Source organism: Dipodomys spectabilis, unplaced genomic scaffold (genome assembly GCF_019054845.1).
Source record: "Dipodomys spectabilis isolate Male_0828 unplaced genomic scaffold, ASM1905484v1 ptg000528l, whole genome shotgun sequence".
Lineage (NCBI taxonomy): Eukaryota > Metazoa > Chordata > Mammalia > Rodentia > Heteromyidae > Dipodomys > Dipodomys spectabilis.
The window spans coordinates 196,727-210,688 of NW_024871205.1; the positions used below are offsets into that span (position 1 = coordinate 196,727).

Here is a 13,962-nt window from a genome sequence, read left to right on the forward strand (position 1 = left end):
TTTAAAAATAATTTCTACCTCTTTGCATAACAGAAGAGAAAGACTTAAGTGAAATTCCAATTCGGGGTGGAGGTGCGTCTTTTGTTGTGTGAGAAGCAGGTGCGGCATGCTAGTGCTCAATGTGGTGGACTTCACTGCCCATACCCATAAACTCCGCAGAGATGTTTGTCATGGTTAGGTTTGTAATGGCCGCTGGTGAGCCAGTCTTACCACTGTGTACGGTCGTTTCTCGGCACAGCCAGGTACTGATGTGGTGTGTGAATGTACCTCTCCCCCTGGAAGATTTCGTCTTTCGTATTTCATCAATTAGTTCCAGCAATCCACACTCCCTCAGTTTTAGGGTGCTCTGCAATTGCCTGGTGGAAATACCGCTATTATGTTGCGTATGTGTATGTGTGTGTGTGTGTGTGTGTGTGTGTGTGTGTGTGTGTGTGTGAAATTAATGCAGAATAAAGTCCAAATCTGACTTGAACCCCTGAGGCCTACGAGATGTAAAAGTTGGCTAATGTGATGCTCTTGTCAGTCAGCTCTTATTAAGGATTCTGTGTCACTGCAAAAAAAAAAAATTTAATTAAGTCTTTCTCTTTCTTTCTCACACTCTGTCCCTCTCCATTTTCCTCCCCTACAGAGAACCTTGGTGTACAACACTAATTTGGGGTACTCTTTGCTCTCTGAGCTGGCTGTATTAATTCCCAATTTATATAGCCCAATTACATTTTTTTCTGATTCTCTTAAAGGCCTTTCAAATATCTCTAATACATGGGTGAAGATACATTCTCTGCCATTTCACTCTTCCCTTTTAGAAAGTTACCAATTGAGTTGTCCAATTTCTCTTAATATCCCTACTCTGTAGTGCATTAAGCAGTACTAATATCATGACAAAACCTCTTTATAGTTGAACATGAAGTCATTTAAAAGTCCTGGGTAAATTAGTTTGGTGAGCGAAAGTCTTGTCTGGAGGTAGACTTTCACAGTATTTTATTTGATAGAATGAGAGCATGCCTGTATCATATTTGAGCAGATGCGGTCTCCTGGCAAACGGGTCACAGCTCACCTTTGAGAAGGTCAAGAATCAAGCGGGTGGACCGATGGTTCTGTGGGAAGGCCGGATCCTCTGAGATCATGAGACCCACACTTACTTTCTCTGGGTCAAATTTCCCCATGGGCAAAGTGAAGAGAGTAAGGAGCCTTCTGATTGTCTGGAACTTTTGCTTCTGCTTCTTTTCTTCCTGGTAGGTAATACCTCCTTTGTGCTATGTTACAAAGTTAGACTAGTAAAAACCGATAAAGTGATCTAAAATCCATACGTTCGATCTTGAGACCCGCAGTGTTCCCACACAGAGCACGTGATCTCCCATTCCAGAATGGAGTGGCACCGGGCCCTAGGAGATGACAGCTTTTCAGCCACTCTGTCCCTCTCTATTGTGCCCAACAAACAGACCACCGGCCTATTAAAACCGATCGACTGCACCCCTGCCAGTGCACAGCCCTTTCTTTGGAGCTGGGAGATGGATTCCCGGGGTGTGCACTCTCTCCCCGTGCTGAAAGGCCTGGTGTTTGCAGGAAGGCCCTTCCGGTGCATCGAAGACTGTGGGCGTTACTTGGATGGTGCTCCTATCTCCCTGGGCTCATTGTACTGTCACCTCCTCCCTTCTGGGTGTCTGTCTGCCTCTCTCTCTCTCTCTGCCTCTCTTCTATGAACATATCTCTGGCAGCGCTCTGGGCCTAGCCAGATGACTCCGGGTAAGCTCCTCCTCCCGAGATTCTTGTACCCTGTAGCTACTTTCCATTCCTTTGCCTTGGGAGATAACCGTTCCGGGATTAAGACCAAGACTCGAATCTCTGGGCCCTACCACTCACCTCACTGTGGGTGAGAGAATAAAGCACTAGGGAGCAGGTGCCGCTTCTTGCCAGCGACACCTCATTACCGAACGAAAGTCGCACATTTAGCTCAGTGTTGCCAGATAGTCCAATTTTCAGGGAAAAGCCAGACACCTGGGTTTGGGGACTGTGTATTTATGTTTTATATCCCAATATTTGGCGTTGGCTTATTGGGGAAAAAAAGCAGACATGTAATCAGTGGACCACTTTCATTTCCAGGGCTCGCTAGTCTTCAATCTCAGAAAAGAAAGAAAGAAAGAAGAAAAAAAGCAGAATGAAATTACCTTTGAGAGCGCACTTGGTATCCATATCCATTAACTCAACAAATATTTCTTTAGCACCTAATAGAATAACATTATTGTAGGTTGACCAGGCAATCATTCCCCAAATGCACCTGTCATTTCTCTGAAGGAGAAGGCATTCATCCAAATTTCTCCTTCGGGGAGACGTTACTCAGGACTTCTCTCCCTCCAGATGAGCGGGGTGTGCTGATCATGGATTGCATTTGAATTCCAAGTCCAAAGTCTTCACAGTGGGTCCAGTGCTTGGGTAAACGTGGGGGGCGGGGGAATGAGGTTCACGGCCCCTGGGCTATCTACGATCTCTGGATTTCTGGGCATTCATCATGGATAACCTTATAGCCTTTCCTCAGTAAGGAGAAAATGGCGTTGGCAATCCGTGTGCATCCTCAGACCTCCACACCGCCGCTCCACACCAGGTCAGCATGTTCCAGGGCTTGGTCCTTCCATCTCATTCATTGTTGACTGCTAAACTGCCTTTTTTTTTTTTTTTAATGCAAAGAGTGAGCATTGCTCTGGGGGAGGACCAGTCTTCCATCAGTGTCCATGGAAATTTGGAAAAGGCCACCAACATCCACTTTTTAAAAAACCCAGAACGAGGGATAATAACAATATGCACCTATTTGTCTTAAAAACAAATGAGTTTAATGCCCGTTCTCCATGTAGAATAGTACTTGACTCACACTGCAGACTCAGTATTAACGACGATGATTCTTTGTTACACTTCGTATCGCTCTGCTTTTCTCCTTTATTTGTGCCTGGGCTTCTCAAAAATGCATCCTATGTACAACCCCTCCAGGAATGCCATTGACACGTGGCTTCTGACTGGTTAGGTCTGAGCAGGGCCTGGGTAACAGTGCCCCAAGCTACAGAGGTGCTGTCCTTTGAGTGGGAAGACGGCCTGCGAAACCAGTTACCCATTACAATCACAGAGAAAGCCTTCAGAAACGCTGCTTCACATTTATACCATGTTGCCTCTTCCCCAGACCGTGTAAGCCGAACACAGATGGCACGAACCCAGGCCACTGGCGTTTCTGTCATCACCTCCCCAAGGCCATCTAATCTGAAGCGAGGGTTGAGGCCCACTCTCCTACTGGGTCAGAATTTTAATTCCTTCCCCAAGAATGGTGTACAAAAGTTACCTTGCCTCTCTGTTCGAAACCAAAGCCTCCAACCCACCTGGAGGAAAGCCAGCAGGGTGCATAAGAGCATGTCTACACCGTGCCCACAGCTAGTGTCACAGGCATCTTAAAGGAAACACGATATTTTGGTATTTTCCCCAACCCGGTGCTGTTAACAAGCATCAACCCTTGTTTGTGTTTGTTAATCAGCTTGATGAGCAGTTCCTGTGCCGATCTTCCCTGAACTGTGTTGGCCAGTTTCCAAAGCAAGTGCATAAATTACACAGCGCCCTCTCTTCAAGCTACTCCCTACTTTTCCTGACTCACAGGGAAGGGGTCCCTTTGAATGAGCAAATCTGCCTAAGTGGAGGGCGTAGCGGAACTCCCGTTTGCAGTTGGTCTGAGGTGATACCCTTGTCTGTCACAATATTGTGACAAAACCTCACTGTCTAACAGTAATATTTTGACCAATATCCAAATGTCAGCCCTCTTTTTTTTTTAGGTCAAGTTTTCTTTCTGTCGTGATGTTTCCTTGAGGCGCTATTTATAGGTCGTAAGTCTCAGAGTAGCGAGCAAAGAACCAAGGAGGAGCATATGGCCCAGCACCACTGAGATTTGCTATCAAGAAGAATGTAGAAGATGAAGGAAAATGAAAGGCTCATGATATGGAAATTTCCACATGGCCAACTCTCTTTCTCTCTGTCTGTCTGTCTGTCTCTCTCTGTCTCTCTGTGTCTCTGTCTCTGTAAAAGACAACCCTGGGTCTCAAGCCCCACTGACTGAGACCTGCAAGGCCAATTTGATCCTTTCCTCTACTCCTGAACCCACCCGGAGTGATTTCACATTAGGTGTCACCCAGCTGACGTCTTTTGTATTTTCACATCAGGAGAAATCACCTTCCCTTTGACATTTCTAGCAAGTTCTCATCCTCTCTGGGAAGATGAAGACACTAGCACAGCCACCTTCAGTTCCTCCGAGATTATTGTCTCTTGCTGTGACACTTGTCACTTCTGGAAGAACAAAGCTTGCATTGTTTGTATTACGGCAACTATGGCCACTGCTGCATACTTTCAGGATATCTTTATTATCTCCTGATTATCAGGGAACCCGTTTCGGGAATGAATACATTTTCACACCTATTCGGAGACTAGGCCCAGTGGTCAGTGGCCAACCCATTTAATGAAGGAAGAAAGATCTGCCTCGAAAGGGACCCGTGTGTTCATGGCCTTAAAAACGAGAAGCAACCTGAGTGGTTTCCAGAATTTACAGGGCACTGCCTCGTGCTTTTCTGAACAACCAACAATGACCCTTTATAGGAATCCAGATGCTGGGAAAGATGAGGTAGACACACAGGGAAATGTGGAGCTGAAATACGAGTATCCGGGGTGGGAGTGTAGAGTTATCCATGGGCAACTATCTCCCCATCTCTTAAAAATAGTAAACACACACTGAAATACAAATAGAGAAGGAGGAGAGAATATTCATCAACAGATTGCTAACAGTGGGTACTGAGAATTCAGAGTTCTCTCTTTTTTTTTCAATGTTTCATAACAAGCCTATAATATAATCAAGGGGGGGGGAACTTATATAATGAGGAGGGGAAAAAACAATGACAACTGTTGATTGCTTTGAAAGTGCAGTTTATTTTTCTTCTTTTGATTTGTTTGTACCCTGTGATTCAATCTGAGCCAACATTTATGGTTTCATAAATGATCTTTTGGTTAACCTAGGGATGGTTTAATAAATTGATCCTTTTTTAAAAGATGATGTTGTACATGCCAGTATGTTGTTTTCAAAAGTGCTTCTCTGGATCTTCCTAGAAAGTTAAATTTTCTTCATATTCCTGCTCAGTGCCTAAACTGGCTTATACAAGCCCCATACCAGACAGAACACTTTCTCTGGTACCATATACTTTCAGCTTTGCAGATCTGAAATAAAACTGCAGTTGGTACATCTCTTAAATAGGGAAGATCTGAGGGTATGTGCTCTACCATTAGAAAGGTGGTCTACTTGGAGTTATTGCAATCAGTTGCGGTCTCTTGCTACTAAGCACAAACCCTCATGAAACAAAGGATGTTGCATCTGAGATGTATGATCTTTTTATCAATCCCTACTTGCTACAGAAAGAGAGAGAGGGGAAGGGAAGGAGAGAGAGAGAAAGAGAGAAGGAGGGAAGAAGGGAGGGAAGAAGAGGGGGGGGGGTAGATTGCTACTTCCCAAAGATGTATGACTAAAATTTTTCCCTACACGGAAATAAAATTATTTAAAATAATTCAAATCTTGGTGCCTACAGGATCTATCTGAATCTTGTACAGGCCCTGGTGTAATGGAATGCTGAATAATCATGCTTGCTGTACTTAAAGATTTGACAAAAGACAACCCCTCCCTTTCCCCCCGAGAGAGAAGGCAGAACATCACAGCAGAGCATGTCTGCTACACACAATGGCTCCCTTTGTGGAGGAAAGGGAGCAGATGAAGGGCAGGGACAGGGATGGGGGCCTGGAATCCTCTTCAAGGACACACCTCCAATGATCTAACTTCCTCCCGCTTGGCCCTGCCTCCCGACAGTGCCACAGGCTGATACTCCTTCGACACAGAGACAGTCTCAAAATTGAGCATGGCCTGTCACCTCTCCAGTCTTCTCTCTCCATGCTCATCTCTGTCCCTAAACCCCTTTGCCCCGACCCACTTTGTAAAATAAATGGGGGAGTAATTCAGGCATACAAGGAGCTGAAGTCCAGTAGCTCATGTCTATAATCCTTGCTGCTCTGGAGGCTGAGATAGGAGGAAGGCGGTTCAGAACCACTCAGAACAGACAAAACAAGGACGCTCCTTATCTCCAAGGAACCAGCAAAAAGCCAGAAGCAGGTGTGGTGGCTCAAATGTCAGAGGCTCATGGGTGAGCGGACATGGTACCTTTTCTCTGGTAGCGTGCCCCGACTGGGGAGTAGAAATAATTGCTTATTCACCTATTGTATCCTAATGCGTTGTGGACAGTCTTCTCTGAACTGGCTCGTTGTTGAATGAATTAGGTGTGCCTTATGTGTTTAGATGAAGAAATCTGGGAGAGAGCATGACTGCGTGTGTTTTGACCACTGCTGGGAGGAGAGGAAGATGAATGGGTAGAATGAATCTTCCATATGCCAGGAGAGCCAAGAGTTCATCTTGTGTGCTGTCAAAAATAACTGCTTGCCACAGGTTACCTGGTGGCTTTACTGGAGCAACGGGGGGGGGGGGGGGGAATTTCATTGTTTCTGTGTGGGCACGGGAAGAGAATTATTTCTTCTGTTTCGACTCACGTCTATGACATGCTCTCTCCCGTCCACCTGTAGGAGGTATTTAGCCTTTTGACCACCAGAACCAGTCGCTCTCCTGACAGATTTCATACTGCCTGCCTTAAGCTAAAATTTTATAATTAACACGTCCAGCAAAGGCTTGGCGACCTAGAGGGCGGGGGGCACTGGGGCCCCAGCCTGGATGATACAGAGGGGCGGACGTGAACCAAAAAGGGGAACATCAATTCTCCACAGATGAGAACGGTCCTTCCGGCAGGCTTGGTGTCCTGGTTCTTCTGAAAGTCGGCATGGACCGTGTGAGACACGGTGAGCTGCGTACTGCACATCAGGGGAATCGTGTGTGTGTCCGCACCTTGCTACACGTTGAAGCGCATCTACCCTCAAATCACCAGTTACGTCAGCTAAGTGTCGATCTAAACCTGGGGGGATATATCCATATATATATGGAATAATGCTCTGTCGGAAGCTTGTTGGGAAGGTGAAATAGCGTGCAAAGTTCTGGCACAGACTGGATCTCCTGGGGCTCGATCTCCTGCTCCTTGCGAAGGGCTGTACCATTTCTTTAACGCTCTTGGTATGCCGGAATGTACCTTCTCCTCCTACCTAGCACTTGGCACAAACGCTTCCATGATGCTTGAGTCCTTGGGGTTCACAGTTGATCCATGGATGACTCCTCTTGGCCTGAATATTGAAATGATCTTAGTTGAACTCGTTGGCATGCGTTTCCCACCCCCCCTCCCCGCCTCAACCCCAGCCAGGTTTGCTGTACCTCCCATTCTCTTGAGGCTCTCGGTCACTAGGTGCTCACCTTGGGCTTTGCCAACTTCAGTACTGTGTGTGGCCTTATCGTTTCCTCTTGATTTTGATTTTTTTTTTCTGAGTAAGTTGTAGAAGTACATAAAAGAGTCCCTGAAGAGTCTGTTTGAATTCTGCCTCTGGCTCAGAGGTCTCCTCGCCTTCCCTCCAGATTACAGCCATAGGTCCTGGATGTTGAATGAAGGGAGGCTCATTCCAAGTTCAGTTTTGTGGATTGCAGTCTTAGGTGGAGAAAAAGCCATCTTCTCAGCAAATGGTTTCTATTCAGTTCAGCCTACCTTGCAAGCTGGATATCTGACCTGAGCTTGCTAGTACACCTGTCTCTCTTCAGCCTTGGTCTAGCTTTTTTCACACTTACACATGAGTGGGTGTGAAAGGAAGAGAGCTCCAGGTACAACCTCTGGGAGTTACTTGAGGCTCTACCATCTTATGCTTGTGAAAAAAAAAATGGTAGGACAAGACCCCATCCTATAACTCGGGATTTCACATCATTTCTTGAAGGTCACAACTTTATGTGTCCACTTTCTGTGCTTATGAGAACATGGCCGCCTCTGCTACCCAGCTCTGAGTGTGTCTTACTCCCGGAGGGTCTGAGCATATGGAGAAAATACCAGAGCAGCGCTGCAGGAAAGAGTAACCTTGAAAACCATGCATATTTCCACACAGACACACAAGCCATGAACTGAGTTCTGCCGACCAGTATGGAAATCTAGGATGGGCCGGCAGAGCCCTGGCAGGCACGGACAGAAACACACATAAGTAGCTGCTGTGTGAGATCCCCTTATCTCTTTAAAATCCCCAGACACCCCTTGACCTGACAGGAACCCCCAGGTAACCATGGTGCCCCACAATGGAGGGTTTTTGGAGACCTCAAACCCGCATGTTTACAGCTGATGGACAGAGGGAGAGAGACAAGGAATAGCTATTCTTCCAGACTTTAATGCATTTGTGATAGATTCCTGTCACCAGGGAGATTCCCACATGTTCCTTGGCCATTTGGCGGAGCCAAGTCTTTTATACAGCATGTACCCCACAGGTGGGCCGGCTCCCTAACCAAGCGTTGACCATCCCTAATGAGATACAGAGAAACTGAAGATTGGAGTCACAGGGTCAAGCATTTTGACCTGGACAGGGTCATTCAACATACATACACACACACACACACACACACACACAGAACATGTATGCATATATATATATATATATATATATATATATACATATATATATACCCATATAATTTTTATGTCTGACAGATTAGAATTCCCTTTAAAAGCACACACATCCCTCCGGACAGCTGGAGCAACACTATTTTGGAAGAAATAACTTAAAAAGAGAGACCTAAGAATAAAAGAATCAATGAAGAAGAGAAGAGAAGAGCTGCCCAGGACAGGTGCAGAAATACCTGTGTGTGTGTAGGTGAGGATTCTCTCGGGCTCCTTTTAGTTTTTCAGTTGTGATGGTGGATGAGGGGCCAGGATGGATGCTCCTGCTCCCGTGCCCTCTTTCGTTAATCCGTGAGGAGACCCTGTGATGGGTTCTTTCTCGAGGGGGGCCGGGTGGAGCAGGGAGGATGAGGGGGGCTCACGGCGGATTTCCTCCTAAATTGGGAGTTCTCCGCAGAAAGCCCTGATTAGTGCGAGGTCACATCGAATCGATTGCTCCTCCCCACAACGGGCTCCTGAGCCCACTAAGAGGTTCTTTTCTCTCCGCTCTGGCCTCTTGCTCACGGCCTGCCCCGGCCCCCATCCTGTGTGGCAGCTGCGTGGTGCAGGAAATTGACAAATTCCGAGCCCTGTCCCTGGCTTCCTTTCCGTGCGAGACACGGCTTCTCCAGCCAGCGGACCTGGGATGTGTGTGTGTGTACTGTGAGCACACACGCAGGCGATAGCGTTTGAAGGAGCCGAGCTGGATGCCCAGAAGCAATCTAACTGCATTAATAACTCCACTGTCTGAAGAGAGGCCATGGCTTGGCTGGGCCAAAGGGAAGAAGACAGAGCAATACAGGCATCTAGGAGTGCAAGGAACATGGGTGCCCAGGCAGCACAGCACCTCCAAGGTTGTGTGTACACATCACATTAAACATCCCAAAGTAGCTGGACACTGGCCCCCTATGCCTGCCCCTCTTCTACCTCACAGAGTCCTGGGTGGCTCTGACTTTGTGGGAAAGACTTTACTATAAGAACTGGGAGAAAGGGGCCACTCGGTGGTAGACCAGTCGACCAGACCCTTGCTTATTTTCTGTGAAGTCCTAAACCTACTTCTCCATTTCTCTTTCTCTCTCTCTGTCTCTCTCTCACACACACATACACACACATTGTGGTGATAGCTCTCTGGCGATCCCAGAGTCCCAGGCAAGACTATAAATCATCCTTTGTCTTTGTTTTCTTAAGCCATCCTCTGTAATGATCTTTTTCTTTTCCGATATCTCTTCGTTGAGTTCGCATTGCATTGCATTTCCCCAGCTTTCCTCGTGTGTCATTGGTAACTTAAAACAGCATAGGTATTTGCAGTGTAGAATGTGATCTTTTGATGCACATAGGTCTTATAAACTGATTAAACCAGGTTAATGTCACATACACATCCCCACACATGCTCTTGTGTGTGTGTGTCTGTGTGTGTGTATGTGTTGAAAACAGTAAACATCTACACTTAGGCCAAGAGACAATGGCTCACACCTGTCATCCTAGCTACTCGGGAGGCTGAGATCTGAGGATCACAGTTCCAAGCCAGCCTGGGCAGGAAAGTCCCCATGAGACTCTTATCTCCAATGAACCACTCAAAAACTGGAAGTGGCACTGTGGCTCAAAGTGGTAGAGCACTAGCCTTGAGCAAAAGAGCTCAGGGACAGTACTCAGGCCCTGAGTTCAAACCCCCATAAATGGCAAAAAAGCAAACAAACTATTCTTAGCATTAGAAGTCAGGCGCTCTGGCTGTGTACTTGAACTCCAGAAACGCCATTGGGCCACACTGTCCTTCCCACAGTCATGCAGGCTGTGAATTCGGTCGTGTTTCCCACGTGGGAACGGGGAGAGAGCCTGCTCCTGCAGTATCCACTCATTCAGCACACGTTTGCAGTGGACTTTCTTCAAACAGCCATGAAGCTGTGCTGGGTGGTCCCACCAGACTGTGGTGCCACAAGCCGACAGTCTGCCCATTTGTAGGTAAAGAACCATTTACCAAGAAAGTTAGGTGTCTTGGCCAGGATTTTCAGATTATGAAAATTTGTTTTGGTCTCATCAAGACATTGAAAGTGTTTCGATTAGACAAACCATAGGAAACAGTTCATTACACTCGTTGGAGCCTGAAATATCTATTTTCATAATACGATGAAAGAGACAGATAGAATGGCAGTACTCAGTATTTGTACAAAGCTATTATCAGTCATTTTCAACAGGCTTTGAAGGCAGTTTTAACTTATATATAGTGATCAGTGTGGACAGACATTTCTATAAAAGACCAAATAATAAATGTTTGAGTCTTTGTGGTCTATAATGTCTTTGTATTATATCTTTTAAGAAACTGTTAACAATAGAAAAGCCATTCTTAGAATGCGGACAATAATTTTTTTAAGGACTAGATTTGGCTCATGGATTATTATTTCCTTATTCCCCTCAATGAGATCAAAATGAAAGGGAAGTCATTGTTTGGGAAGTTAACACATCTGTGATGTTAGTGTGGATCCAGGCAATATAAAGCAAGACTTAATCCACGGTTGGCCCTCTGGCGGGGTTTGCCGAGAGTCCGCACTGTAAGTTGTCGAGAATAACGTTCGGCATGCACTGGGCAATTCATTAAAAACATCAAGACGATTCAACGTCCTTTGAGCCGTATTTCTTTATATGTAAAATACAGAGGGGAGCATCTCTGAGACGATGCAATGCTCCCTGTAAGACATTTTATTACCGTGCAGGTTCTCTGGTGGAGACAATCCCAGTGATGACTCAGTATTACCTTTGTCAACAAGAGAGTCGCTGGCGTCTCCAATTACTGTGCCAACAGCCAGCCTTTGACACAAAGGAAGCGATGAAAAGCTCTGAGGTTACACACGCTGAGAACATGGAGGAGCTCGAGTCTAGCAGGGGAGGCACAGTTCTGTCAGAATGATGATCGTTTTCCTCTCTGGAAACAGACCAAAAACAAAAGCCCTCGGAGGCAGCCTTGGCTCTCTAACTCCGGTGCAAACTTCGGAGCCCGGCGCAAGTCTCTACTGTCTCTCATACCCTGTGCTCTCTTCCTTTCCCTTCCCAGATACATGGTATAGATAATGTCACGGGGTGATCCCTGAGGAGGGAAGATGCCACTACAACCCAGGCAGATGCTGTTAGATTGGAAGGCAGGTGCACAGAGATGGCCGGGGGAGACTTCGTTAGAAATGGCGTAAGACCTACAGTTTTTATAGGAAACCAAGACCCATTGCAAAGCTGCTGAGAGACAAACGGCTTAGACTCTGAAGGAGGAAGGAAAGGTTTCAAGTGTTGGAGAATGCTGGGAATCTTTAAGGGGAAACTTCCAATTCGGAGGCAGAAGCTAGGACCTCCCACTCTGACCTTGTTGGCAGAATGGACCTGTGCAGGCTGATTGCAGAGGTTCTTGTTGCTGCTGCTGTTTCTTGCAGATTGTTCCCATGAATCTATGGCAATACCGTAAGACCCAGAATCCCAGAGATTCACAGAAAAACAGAGTTTGAAAGCCCACGTCCAGTTCGCGGGGCAATTTCAAATAATTGCGGCATAATTCTCCTGCACATTTGAAGTGAGGAATTACACGTCTCCTCAGACACTTTTGAGTTTGATACTGCTGAAGAGAACAATAAGTAGAGCGGCGTCCCTTTCCCAAGTTTAGCCAGCCGGGGCGCCGTGCCGGATCGACTGGTGATGTCTTGATCGGGTGTGATTTTCCCCCTGACTCATTGCTCTGTTGTTGGTAATTAAAAGCTGTCTGGTTTTATTCTCATTTAACGATAAGCGAAAGGATAATGTCTGCCAGACTATTCCCATTTGCATGGCGTCTGCGACGATTAGGAGCCCTGGGATCGCCATGGATTTCAAGTTGAAGGTCCTGGTGACTCTCTCTCAACAGATAATGTCTGGGTGTTTGGGATGTATCAGCCTCAAGGCCAACGGGCAACCAATCTCTGGTGTCAATTGGGAAAATTGGCAGGAATGACCAGATCCTCTCTTTCTCTCCAGCTTTGGAAAACAGAAACTCTTGTTTGTAGGCAGAGTAGGCTGTCTGTCAGTGGCTGTCCGTTCCCCCGGCACAAGCCTCATCTTACCTTGGAATCGGCAAGCCGACTGAGGCAGGGTAGAATGTAGGATGGTTCAGCTGTGTCAAGTCCCAGTGTGTTTTGTTCTAGCGCTAGGAGCTGTCCCCTCATTACAGTGTTAATAATCTCAACCAGGATTATTATAATCACGAAATGTCAGCCTAAGAAAATGGTAATCTCATTGTCATCATGTTTCAAAGTCACCTTTGTCAACTTCTCTTAGCTATCATTCCAAATTACTGTATCAATGCTGTAATTAGATATAATTTGGGATCTGACCAGCACTCGCAGGTGAGTAGTTGGGGGGAGGGGAGGCAGAACTCGCACACCGACCAAAATCGTTTATTATTCTACGTCTTCTCTTTCAGAACCAAGAATGTTTAATATGGGCTTTCAGTCGAGAAATATCCCAAATCAAAATGTTACATTTTATAGAATATAGTACGACTTAATATTTATGACTTGAATATTATAGCCTGTGTGCATTAGAGGACCTGAAATCTCTATCATAGTCTCTATAAATATTTTTATGATGGTAGCATAGGGGATATTTTTAGGATTGTCTCATGCATGCAATTAATGGGACTCAAATGTCTCCATTTTATTACTCACATTTCTTATTGAAATTGACTGTTCTAGAATGGTTTCAGCCTTACCCGGGCACTGCAGCAGAGGTTTAAAGATATTTTCCATTCTGTTAAGTTTTCTTTTAAACCAAGGTAAGATTTAGTTAGAGAGGGACAAAAGTGACTGAGGAGAGAAGTTTTCTACCTCTTTTTCACAGGAAGAACAGGCCCCAGTTAAAAAGTAGGACTGTTTGATGAAGCATAAAAGTGATTCATGAAATATGACATCTCTCTAACACTGAAGGGAGAAATGCTTTCCTTCATTGAGCGCTTTCTTCCTTGTGCCAAATATTGACACCTCCCTATTATAGTGAACAAAGGCTTCCATTCAGAGAGATAATTTTATAGAGCAGCTGGTATCACGTGACCTTATTAATATTTATGGAAATATGATAAATAATATGGAAAGGAGCAGGGGGACAGGAATGTAGCCCTATCTTCTAGACCCTATTCATTTCAGCTTCAAAATGTTTTTTTCATTTCACACATCAGACGCTAATTAGCAAATATCTAATTAGTGTTAGAAGATTAATCGCTCATGGGAGTTGTTGGGGCTTTGCGCGTTCATGCAGGCAAACACGGCACCACTTTCCATGCATTTGTTCAGGTACAGTAACTTTAAGTGATACAACTTTTGTTTTTCTTTGGGAAAAA

At 45.6% G+C, this 13,962-nt stretch overlaps 1 protein-coding gene across 5 annotated transcripts in view; it reads left to right on the plus strand.

The window, feature by feature from the left end:
- The window catches only part of Tenm2 (teneurin transmembrane protein 2), a 634,115-nt gene that overhangs the window by 165,544 nt on the left and 454,609 nt on the right, over window positions 1–13,962 (plus strand). The gene's annotated exons all lie outside the window — the stretch shown is intronic.